The sequence below is a fragment of the Wolffia australiana genome, chromosome 19, assembly GCF_029677425.1.
Source record: "Wolffia australiana isolate 7733 chromosome 19, ASM2967742v1".
NCBI lineage: Eukaryota > Viridiplantae > Streptophyta > Magnoliopsida > Alismatales > Araceae > Wolffia > Wolffia australiana.
The window spans coordinates 7098629-7112012 of record NC_135853.1 but is presented as its reverse complement, the minus strand read 5'-3'; positions in this window follow the sequence as shown (position 1 = coordinate 7112012).

The following is a 13384-nucleotide window of genomic DNA, read 5'->3' as shown; positions in this document are numbered from 1 at the left end:
ATCCGTCCGACTTCCGATATTAGAAAACCAATATCACATATCCGGGAAAAAATTGGGACAGTGTCTGATATTGGATATCGGATATCCGTCGATATCCGTCCTTTAGGTCTAGACGGATATCGATGACTGATATGGGGGGGGGGGGTTAAGGACGAAACGGTTATCAGATACTGGATATCAGATTTCGATATCTGGATATTGGATTTCGATACCCGGATATCGGAATTGGTATCCGGATATCGATATCCGGTATCGACAGATAAAATAAACTTTATCATCCCATTCAATCACTAGACATGGTCGTTCTGTTCTGTTCGTTTTAATCGAACAAAAAATTCGCATAAATGAACCGCACAGGGGTCTGTTTGTTGTTCTGTTCCTTTTTTTGTGCGAAAATTATAAAAATTTGCACAATTAGAACAATTCACACAACTAGAACAATTCACACAAACAGAACAAAATTCGCGCAAAGTGAATAAAATTTTCTCATCAGAGTCAAAAAATTCACAAAATTCTCAAAATTAATAAAATCCGTACAAGCTGTGACATAGTTGTACTGAATTGAGGAACACTAACATTGAATAAATAATATTGGTGATTCAAATGATCTTAATAACAAGTTTTTACGTAACGTGATGTGAGATGTGTGATTGACTTGTCAGACACATTTTCGTCAATTTTCTCATTTAATATATCATTTGGATCAGTTCTTCGATTGAAAGATTTAAAAAATGATGTTATATCAAGATTCGTGAAGAGAAAGCGCTAATTAGTTTGTGGGTTAAGTGACGGTGATGTAAGTGTGATCTTCCTCTTTGTTTGACTCCCGCTATTGTCCCTTTCCCTAGGTTATTGATAACATGCAAATAGGAGCTAACTAAGTGCTAATTTCATCATATTTTTGGGCTTTTAGCATAAAACATTGATTTTTAACGGACGCTGTTATCATCATTTTAGGTTAAAATAATAAATTCCTTGAATTTCAAGTTAAATAATACTTTTAATCAATATTGAGGTCAATTTTTACACTTTAAATGTTTTTAAAATGAATTTTATATGAAACTTAATGATTAATTGACCTATTTCTATAAAAAAGGAAAAGAAACAAATTAAACAAATTTTAGAAATTAATAAAATCATTTTAGGCATTAATAAACATTTTTTAAAATTTATTTTAATTGTTTTGTTAATAGAAACATTATTTTTTAATTGAAACTGGCCCTTATTGGGCCAGTTTAATCGCTAACAGTTTGTAAGTGGCGCAGGGCGTGCAAACGTCGTGCACCACATGCAGGGCCGCGCAGTCCTATCAGAAGATGTGCCCGCATCTTTGGTGCGCGACACACACGTTTGTAATTCTGTGCGTGTCGTGCCCAGAGTTGAGCCATGCAAAACAGAAATAAACCAGTTGCGTCTCGGAGAGAAAAAATAACGGAATCGGAAGAACAAGTTCTTCCGATTTCGCGGCGATAAAAGGGGCAAATAAAAAATGAAGCTCCGGTTCTTGATCTGGAAGCAAGAGGAGAAGTCCCGAGCTCCCTCTCTGACTCAAGAGGAGCCTGGAGTGCTTTTGGAGCTGAAATTGGACTGGAAATTTGATGATCCGGCGCCGCATTCTGCCTTAAAATCAAGCACAAATTTGAACAAATTCAGTTAGCTCGTTGCGTGAATTTCTTTCCTATTACCCTAAAATTACTTCTGATACTTCTGGTATTGAATTGATTCTTCAATTAATTACTTGTTCAACTTTTCAATTTCGTAGTTCATTCATCTCCGTAGTTTTTTCTTAATTTTCGATTTTGATCATAGTTAGTCGTAAGTCTTAGCTTGTTTTTTTTAATCTAATTAATACTCCTAGAAAAACAAGTGACGATTCTCAATTATATCCATCTCTTAAATCATCCAAATTGATCTCATATTCTTAAATTAGCAAATCGTGAATCCAATTCACGGATTGCTAATTTTGGTCATTTCTACAATTTTGAGCCAATTAGGATAAATAAAAAAATTGAATAAAAACCTTCATATTGTCCCAAATCTGTGAGAATTTAATTTGGATTTTACCAGAGAATTTCATAAATCAATCTGAATTAACCTCAATTGCTTCAACTAAATCATACTAATTTGACTATCCATGTCAATTTAAACTCACCAAAACATATTAATCCCACTCAATCAAATAGCAAAAAATTCTACACTTACCTACTAATTCTTGCAAAAAATAGTTCACTAATCATACATCCTAATCTTGATGATAGAAGATTATAGAAAATTAATTTCAGCAATTCGATATGTTTTGAGCTAAAAAGGCTATAAGGGTGAATATATCTAAGAAGCTATTATCTTAACCAAAATCTGAATTTAAACCCTAGGTTATTCAAATGCGAATTTTCCCTATTGCCTCCCTAGGATTCAACCCCTTACTTAAACACTAAGGGATAAGGTAAATATTATTGCTTAAGTTCGGAAACCCCTAATAACGACATATATAACACGTACATTTCGAGCTTATCAGTTATCATCAACGATATCGTAGGTGTTTACCAACATACATACCAACTCTAACTCCACCACTCATCAGTGCATGTTTGCCTCCATCTCCATTTCCACAAACAATAGTAAAAATCTGCATCTCGTCTCACTCTACAACCTGGTTTTGCCACAGTATTTAATTATAAATTCATGAAGTTATATATGCTATAAGATTTTGATAAAATGGGTTAATTAGACTATAAAATTCCACTTCATATAGTTATTTTGAATTAATTTTCAGTATTTAATTTCTTTAATTAGACTTCATTACTAAAATGAACATAATATTCTGGAAAAAGATTAAAGTTGAAATCCACTTGTTTTATACTTCTCCTTGTGTATGTATTCTTCCATTGCTCTATGATTGGAAGGAAAATTATAAATACTGTTGTATACACCAGGAGCCTTGATAATCCTAAAATTGGTGCGTAAATACGTCATTGTTTGAGCTTTTAGACTTATGCAATAAAATTTATAATATCCCTTAAACACTAAATATTATGTATAGAGTAAGTAAGGAGTCAAACCGCAGGGAGGCACTAAGCAAGAATTTTTATCCAATTTAAAACTAATTGATTCAAGAATAAATTAATTTTGCCTTTAAAATAGACTTTAATTATGTTTAATTCTGTTTATAATTAATCAAAATTAAGTAGAAACTTAATTTTGATATTAATCTTTTCGGTCAAGATACTTTTGATAGGATATTATTGATTATTGTATCAAATCAATTTGGATTTCCAATATTTAAATTATGCGGATTTATGAAGATAATTTTTATGCTTAAAATTTGGGAATTAATAATCAAGAAAGGGGGTTTTCAAATTGGACTTGAATATGGACAAAGTTTTGGATGAAATTTTAGATTTAGGTATTTTAGATGTTTAGTTGAATTTCTAAACAATCAAATTTGAAATCTATGGACAGAAAATAGGTGATCTTACCTAGAGAGAGAAAGTAGAAGAACTTGGGGAAAAAGTGAAATTCAACCCTAATCTAAAAATCTAAAAATGTAGAATGGATCCAAATAAATGTAGACCTAAAGATTAAAAATCAGATCTTGAATCAAAATCAAAATGCAATGCTAATTTCATTTCAAATCAACTTCAAGGGCATGTACATTTTGCCCATGCCATGGCGTTTTAGAATCTTTCGAGAAGAAGTTCAAAAGGCAAATTAGAAACTTAAAACTTTCATGATGAATCAGGATCTGTCAATTTCCAAAGCAACTCATGTGTCCTTCCTGGCCAAATCCTTGCGGAGATCTTCAAAAAGTTAATTTTGCCCTTTTCCTGACCTCTATTTTAAAATCCAACCGTATGGATCATAGAGGCAGAAAAGACAAACATGTCCTCAAAATTTCCGCTCAATCGGACAAATAGATCTCAAGTTATTGTCATTTTACTGGGGATTTATCCTAGTCGTTGGATTAATTTTATCACTCCTTCAAGTAGATAGAAGTGGCATTTTCTGATTCATCCATGGCTTTTTCTTTGTTTTTCCGCCCTTGGGTCATGCGCTGCCATGTTTTTGCGTGCTTCCAAAGGTCATAATCATTGGAGAATGATGCTGCATTTGAATGGGGGAGAATGCGCCACGTCGCCCTGTTTTTGTTAAAAAATATCATAAAAGGCAAAAACTGCTTTTCGTTAGAATATTGCACGCAGTTTTTGATTGCCTGGTGCATTTAATGCACGCGGAAAATCAATTACTACCTATATTAAATACAACAAATTCTTTATACATGCACATGATGTCGCTGGCTGAGTGCATTTAATGCACGCGGTTAACTGACTCCACATGCATTGAATATAAAGAATATTCTTATTTCATAAATGTACGCGGAGATCGATGCACCATGTGCATTTATTACACAAAAAAATTAATAAAAAAAAAGAACTTACCTTTTTCCTTGCCGACCGCGCCATGTAGCCCACGTGCATTTTTTTCAAAAATAGGATTTGCTCATTATGGCATTGCGCTTTGCGATGCCATAATGAGCTATTAGAGCACTCATAAAAGGCATCCAATCATTCACCCAAATTTTTGGGCAAATGATGTGGATGCCACGATTCAATAAAATTCATTTTAAAAATATTAAATAATTCGTAAAAATATTCTTTTACATCTAAAATTCATATATTGGCTAAATAATTGTCAGAAAATTATTAAAAAATGGACAAATTCCAGAAAATTAGTAAAACCCTTACCAACCTTTAGCCAAGTATTTAAAGCCCTGTAAAAATACTTCTTCAATGAAATGAGGTTAAATACCATGTAAAAATACTAAAAAATTAGAAACAGTAATAAAATCAAAGTGTAAGTCATTTGTATCCATTTATATATGATAACATGCATATATGGCCATTAGAACACATAAATATAATCTAATATACATCAATTTAACATTATAATTTGCAAGTTATCAAGCCTTAGACAACATAATCTACCCCAATTTATGGTTTATCAATACACAAGAGGGAGAATGATGGGATTTATAATTCTTATAAATGCATCATAGCTTTCTAAAGATTTATAATTCTATTATGAACAGTGTAAGAATTACTGTGTAAGAACTTCTGAGATTGACATGAATCCACTGTTCACTTTTCAATATCCATCCTGATATCTTGATTGAGGCCCAATGAAAAGAGAAGGATTTCCCAGAACCTGAATAAAAACATGTTAACTCCTTTGTGAAGACTTTATGGACTACGAGTTACACTATTTGATATCAACTAATCCACTACCTCATAAAAACTTAGATCATTAAGCAATATTGAAGGTGAAGTGAGATCAAATAGATTGACCTGAGGTCAACCTTCGCAGGAAACTAAAGGTGCCTGTGTAAGCCAATTTATTGTCCTAGACTCTTAATTTGGTAGGATTGTGATTGAGGGCCCAATGAAAAGAGAAAGGATTTCCCAGAACCTGAATAAAAACATGCGTTAACTCCTTTATTTGAACATGTGTGAAGACTTTATGGACCACGAGTTACACAAAAAAGGGAAAAACACAAAATTATTTAAAAACTAATCTACTACCTCATAAAAATTTCTTAGATCATTAAGCTATTATTGTCGAAGTCTGTAGGCCATGAAATAGATTGACCTGAGGTCAACCTTCGCAGGAAACTGAAGGTGCTTGTGTAAGCCAATTTATTGTCCTAGACTCTTAATTTGGTAGGATTGTGATTGAGGGCCCAATGAAAAGAGAAGGATTTCCCAGAACCTGAATAAAAACATGTGTTAACTCCTTTATTTGAACATGTGTGAAGACTTTATGGACTACGAGTTACACAAAAAAGGGAAAAACACAAAATTATTTAAAAACTAATCTACTACCTCATAAAAATTTCTTAGATCATTAAGCTATTATTGTCGAAGTCTGTAGGCCATGAAAGTATGATTTCAAAGTTGCAAAAAGAGATCCCTGAATAATTACTATCAAAGTCTGTAGACCATGAAAATATGATTTCAGCCTTTGGATGCCAACTACGCACATTTTTGCATAGTTATTATTTTGACAGCAGATATGCCAGTTATGTACATTTTTGAACATGTAATTATGGCAAATTTGTGTTCATCAAATGCTCATAGAAACTCTGCACAGCTAGTCCTTTCCAACGGATCACTCAAGCAGCCTAAGATCGCCATCATAGCATCCTCGATGGATTGGTCTTCACCCTATTTCCACCATAGAGTGAAAGAACTCATAAAAATGAAGGTCATCAACGAACAACCATTGAAAGATTTGTAAGAAAAAACAACAGTAGAACATGTCTCCATACTTCCCAACCACGCGGCTCCTGAAGTTTCAAGGAACCTCTAGAGCAACTGTTGCATCGACATTTAAATGCAAGATATTGCCTGTCATGTTAAAAAAATTTGCCATCCATGATCAACCTAAGGTGCACATCCATTTAAATTTGACACGGTCACAGCCCTCAAAATCAAAACAAAATGTCTCAATTTAATCCAAATTTTCTGAAGATACTCTAAACAAAGCTTGTTCGAGGTAATCAATGACATTAGCTTGTATCAAGAGACGAGAGATAGTCTGGAGAGGGTGGAGAAAATTTAAGAACTCCCTTAAAGAATTTTCCAATTGAAGTAAGGATGATTTTGGCCTCACTAAATGTTGGGTCTGCATGTTGGGTCTACCACACAGACTATGGTTCTTTCATCGACATTCCAAAAATCTTTAATGGCCAATCCTGGGTGACAAAAGATAAAACAGTCATAGGATTTTTTTAAAGAGAAAAAGAGACATTGTAATATGAGACTTCATATAACAAAACATAATTCTGATGAGATGTCACACCAGGCGTATCTGGATAGTTATGCTCCAGAATTCTCAATTGATATCCAATGTCATCCTCGAGCACTCTGATCAATTTAATCAATCGATTTTCCTAATAATTTGAGACAATTGTCAGTGACAATGGATCAATCCAAGATACTTCAGAAGATTCTAGAATGGTAACGCAAGAGCATCAATGAAAAAATAGTAAAAAAGAGCATCAGACACTTTATGCTACCCTTACCGGATTGCGATGTTGTGAGAGATTGGTGCTCTCAACGTGATCGACGCCATGCTAACCAAAAAACATTAGTAAAAATGAAAAATGGATACGAGGGTCACAACTCAGTTAAATTCCAAAAAGATAGATCCAAATATGTGAGAAAGTTGAGTGAACAATCATCCAAGACACATTAATAGTAATTCCATAGGAATTCTAGAGGAGTCTTGCATCTAGCTCGTGGTCTTCTTCCATCTTCATCGCCGTTATCATGTGTTGGACAACTAATCTTCGTCATGAAAACATGAAAGAATTTACCATGACCATCATCATGATTTTTGTTCACCAATTCAAGGAGCAATAACAGAGTTCCTAATGTGTAAATAAACCGATAGTTCAATATAGTAGTTAAGGAACAATAACAGAGTATATGTCATAAGAGGAAGACAAAATATTAAGAGTCTAATCGGTGGGTGCATTCACACGAATGTCAAATGGCTCATCATCTTCATCACCATTTTTGTCCTTTCTGCTCTCAAACCATCGTTGTTGTACCATGACTTCAACATCATCAAGACTTCAACGCTCTCTGCCGTGAGCTTCGATCGCCTATAGTTGATTACATGGCGCCCTTCTGAGAATAGACGCTCACACGCAGCACTCATCGCTTGAACTGCTAGAAATTCCTTCGCCACCAATGCTAATGCGGGGTAAGAAACCTGACCTGTTATCGGGGTAAAAGTAATCATATATTCAATAAGGAAAGCACGAGATTTTTAATATAAAAATGCAAATTATATGATATCCGTCGTCTTCCACCAATGCAAGACCTCCGTACTGAATGGTGGTGGGGCCGTCGCATATACATCGAGCTCTTCAATCGGATCAACTCTTTGTGGTAGCTCACACGGATCTAGTAGTTCTTTGAGCTCCATTTGTATGAAATCACTCTCCGTTGATAGAGCAGATGGTTTGGTGGGCCAACTCCCAATGTTTTGTGATGCTAAATGTGACTCCATGATATTGCAGACACTAGATAGAACCTCATTCTTAGCCTGTGGATCAATCAAGTGAAGCTTCATAGACGGGTCAAGTAGAGAGGCGATAGTGAAAGCCTCATTTCGTGTTAGTACAGACACATATTTATCTAGTTTTCGCTTGCATAGCAGAACATACATTAGATAATGCGTTCCTTTGCCTAGCAGAGCTAGCGTGCCCAACTAGAAGCATGGAAGAGTTCGTTACTCCCACTCTAATTTGCTCAAGATGCATCATCAATCCCTTAATAATGACTATACCCTCATTTGACGTCGGTGCCTTGCTCTGAATAGCGACAGAGGTACCATGCTGGAGTGGTTTGAGTAAGTCGACAAATTTTTCTACTAGGTACCATTCTGCATCAAGTAAAGCACGTTTTCGAAGAGCAGATGACATCATCATATCAATAACAATTTTCTTCTCAATGCACCCGCGTAGCATTTTGAAAGTGGAGCTCCACCTTGTAGGGCAATCTATCGGGATCCTCCTTGTGTTTGTCATATTTAATTGTCTCTTCCTCCTTGCGTTTTAGAAAAGTACTTCGCCTCTTCCTCAACGATCCTCGTATAGCGATGGTCACCTCTCTTAGTCGCCGAACAACACCCCCTAAGGAAATAGCACGAGGATCCGACACCTCTACATCAAACACATCATCAAGGTTTGTGAGGTCTACTTCATAGATGAAACTTGACTCTGGCACATCGTCGACGACATTGAGCACCTTCAATCCGGCCTGCATGACTAAGTTGATCACATGCACAATACACAAGACATGTTTCTTTGTAGTAAAAGGGGGGTCCACTGGCCGCAACTCCCATTCTAATGTCGCCATCATTGTTGCATTATTCAAGAATTGTTTGTCGCAATTGCACATTCATTTGTGCTTAACTTAAATTCTGCAGGAACCTCCAACACAATTTTGCTCAAGCACTCCCCAGTGTGCGTGCCCTCCAACTGGCGTATAGCTAGGACACATTCACACATTTTCCATCTGTATCTACCCAATGAACGGCGAAACCTATAAATGATATTTGATTCGCAGAAGTTCAACAATCTAGAGTGATTGCCACTCTATCAACACTCTCCATTCGGTCACGAATACTGCTCTTTAACTCAATGTAAAGCTTGACAGCTTTTTCCTTCACAACCCTTGTCAATAGAATGGATATCTCCTTATGTGAGATGTATCGAAGCAATCATATGATGTATTTTTTACATACAATGTTCCACGGCGATGCTGACTGATAGATGAAATGTACAAGCTTTTCTTTTGTCGTCCCCAACGTGCAACCAGTGAAGTACAATTTGTCATTACCTTGTCGGTCAAAAATGTTTACCACCGATGGTTGGTTAGAAGAGCTCCCTTCTTGAGCCTTCAAATCGTTATACTTTTTATGGTGCACATTTAGCAAATGTCACCATAGGACCATACTACAACTATACTTATTTTGCTCTACTGTCACAGCACGACCTCGAGTACGAGTTGCACATTGATTGCATGTGAAAACCTTTGGCGCCACCTGTGTGAAGTGTATCCGTGCAGCGCATTCATTCTTTCTCTTTCTCTTCTTCTGGATGTGGCCAACACCCTCGGACGATGCAGAGCTCTCATAGGAACCAGAAGCATGCGAGAGAGGTACTCTAGGCATCCTAAGTTACAATTGAAAATGTAAATTTCTCAAATAATTCATCCAATACCAAACTAATTTTTGACATAGTTTAATGTGCACTTATAAAGTAGAAATGTTCAAGCAGAGTCGTAAATTGAAATATATGACAACTATAATGTTGAAATTCATCCTCATCCGGGTAGATAAAGAAGCAAAAGAAATGAAATATGTGAAAATTAACTGACAAAAAAGATTCTCAGATCTGTGTCTCATTTTTCACATATCTACGCACCTTATAGAATACCTCCGAGGCAAATTCAGGAATTGCTCTTATCGTTATGGAGAAGACGGAGAACACTGCTTAGGGCTTTGTATCGAAAGGCAGAAACGATCACAGATTCCTAGAGATGACTTCCTGCTGATCAAGAATTAGACAGAGAGAGAGATAGATCAACAGAGAGACAAGGAGAGAGAGAAATCAACAGAAACGTACAATCGAGATAGATCAAAAGATAGACATCGAAGGAGAACGAGAGATCAATGGAGAAAATGAGGGATTAATCAGAGAGAGAGATGTATACATGAAACTAAGTTTCTTCTTGAACAACTCGCAAATTCAAATCAATATTGAAATTGTTGACTTAAATTATACATATTAACATTCATGAACCTATGTAGTTTGATTAGACTTTAGTGAGGCTTATTCAATAAATTTTGAGTTAAATTTTCTATATGGATCAAACAAATATTTGGTCTAGGTGGAACTGACAATGGCCAGAAAGTATTACCAAAAGATTTAGTTTGAAAATGGGAACATGTGATTAACAATTAAAGTTGATATTCTGGTTCATCTTTAATCTCATATAGTCTGGTAGGCGTTCAATTATAATTTCAAGAGTCTGGAAAACCAAAATTTAAAAGTTCCAGATTTTATATATCTAAACTATGTAGATCATGATGGTATGCTGGACAAAGCAAATTTTGATCTTGATTTGATTTACAAACCAACCATGTTGTTCAACAAATTTAAGTGCTAGGGATTAGTAGAATTGGCTAATCCAAGCTAGACATGGTTGTTTATTTGTGAACGTTTTTTGTTCGATTTGTGGAATGGAAGCTCATCAGGATGTGAAGTTCCTGCTCAATGCGGAAGATACAGTTTGGGAAATTAATATCTCTAATTTAGAGGTCGAGGATCCAAAATTGGGCATAGTGAACACTGATCCACTGGAGAAAATTTAGTTTTTTTGCTGAAATTCCATAACATTCTTTTGAAGAATCCACAGAAATGTATTCTATTGATTTACGATGAGGAAGTGAAATTGCAGTGAACTCGAATTTTACACCATTATCCAGGAATTGGTGTAGTGCGTCATTAATTTTTGGAACGCCCGTTATCTAGGGAAGGCCGCTTAATGTGGTAGAACAAATACTGATAAACCAATATCTTTAGTTGGGTGGTCTAGGATCTTAAATTGGGCTGGCAGAACAGTCCAAGCAAGGTTCACAAACTATAAATGTATACATGAAATTTAATGAGAGATTGATCAACAATTAGAAATCGACAGAGAGGAGGGATTGATAAAAAATAAGACATAAAGAGACAACCAAAATTAACATGAACTGAAATCAAAATAATAAAAAACTTACCAAAAAAAACTTAGCAATCCTAAAAAACTCTGCTTCCTATTTCTGCCTCCACTATGCTCCTCATCCGAATCCGGCGCCGGAGCAGCGAGTCTGCCGACAGAAACTATACAGACTGTAGGTTGATAGTGGAGAATAGAGAGTACAGAGATGGGGAGACACATGATTAGGGTAGTGAGTCGCTCCGACTCAGAGAAGGACGGGCCAAAGAGAAACTGAGAGATTGACTCAGAGAGGGAAGAATCGAGTTTGTTTTTTTATAAAACTTTAAAAAATAATTCGCACAAAACAATCCGCACAGGGGGTCTATGCTAAGTTATGTGCGAATTCAATTTTGTTATGTTCGGAAAACCGGACAAAACACAGTTCCCACAGATTCGCACAGAACGAACTGAACGACCATGTCTATCAATGACTAAAGTACATCAATGTCGTATGCTTTTGATGTATTTTCAACCTCAGTTAATACACAGAGTGCAAGATTTTTATTTTTTTTCATATGGGATAACAGGATTCAAAGTTTAATGTAAACTCCAAATCCTGTAATCCGACATGAAAGAAAGTAGAAATTTTGCTCTGTATATACTAAATGAGTCTGAGTATACGTTTTATGATAAATTAATATTATAATCTATAGTCCCTATATTTAAGGCCCCCTACAATTGTTGGTTCTTTAATATATTAACACATCATCCAATAAATAGAGCTGAAAATTTCTATTTTCTTCCATATGGGATAAAAGGATTCGAAGTTTGATGTTAAACTCCGAATCCTGTTATCCCATATGGAAGAAGTTGAAAAGATTCAGCTGTATACATTAAACGAGCCACTTAATCAATCAAAAGCACCCCAATTACCCTCTTGCCCACATTGATCCATTCTAACTGCTGAATAATTATGGATTAATTATATTTTTAATATCCTCTCTAACTTGGATATAAAAATCCGATATCCACGCCTGATATCCGATATCGTCATTCTCCATGAGTGATAGAGGCGGATGATGACATCGAGACGGATATCAATATCGGATATCAGTATTGTAGCAACCGATATCCGATATCAATATCCGATATCCAGATGTCAAAAAAAATGGATACCGAAAATTCGATTATTGGTATTCGCTACAGCATCCATCCTGATACCGTAATTTGATACCGGTATCGGAACAGGCGTACCCTATTCTTAATGGCCCTTTATTCCACCTAAGTAGATCACTTCTTTCTTGTACATGAATAGCTGTTGTTTTCCATCAATCACGAGTCACCACACTCTAACTTTCAAGGCCTTACACTTTTGGAGTATTTTTCATAAAACAAATCAACGTTCATTAGTTTCTTGATGGTCCTTTATTCCACCTAAATATATCACATCATTGTTTCACATGTACTCCTGTCTGTTGTTTTGCATCAATCACAAGTCACCAAACTCTAATTTTCAAGGCCTTGCATTTTTGGGATAATTTTCTCGAATAAAATAAGCATTCATTGGTTTTTTAATTACCCTTTATTCCACCTAAATAGATCAAAAACTTTCTTGCTCATGTACTCCTGTCTGTTGTTTTCCATCAATCACCGGTCACCAGACTCTAATTTTCAAGGCCTTACACTTTTGGGATATTTCTCTCAAATAAAATAAACATTCATTGGTTTTTTAATGGCCCTTTATTCCACCTAAATATATCAAATATTTCTCGCACATGTACTCCTGTCTGTTGTTTCCATCGATCACGAGTCACCAAACTCTAATTTTCAAGGCCTTACATTTTTGGAATATTTCTCTCAAATAAAATATACGTTCATTGGTTTCTTAATGGCCCATTATTCAACTTAGATAGATCACATCTTTATTGCACTTGTACTGTTGTCTGTTATCGTCAATCACAAGGCACCAAACTCTAATTTTCAAGGCCTTGCATTTTTGGGATATTTTTCTCAAACAAAATAAACATTCGTTGGTTGCTTAATGGCCCTTTATTCCACCTAAGTAGATCTTATCTCTCCTGTGCATGCATCCCCTGTTTTTTCCCATCAAT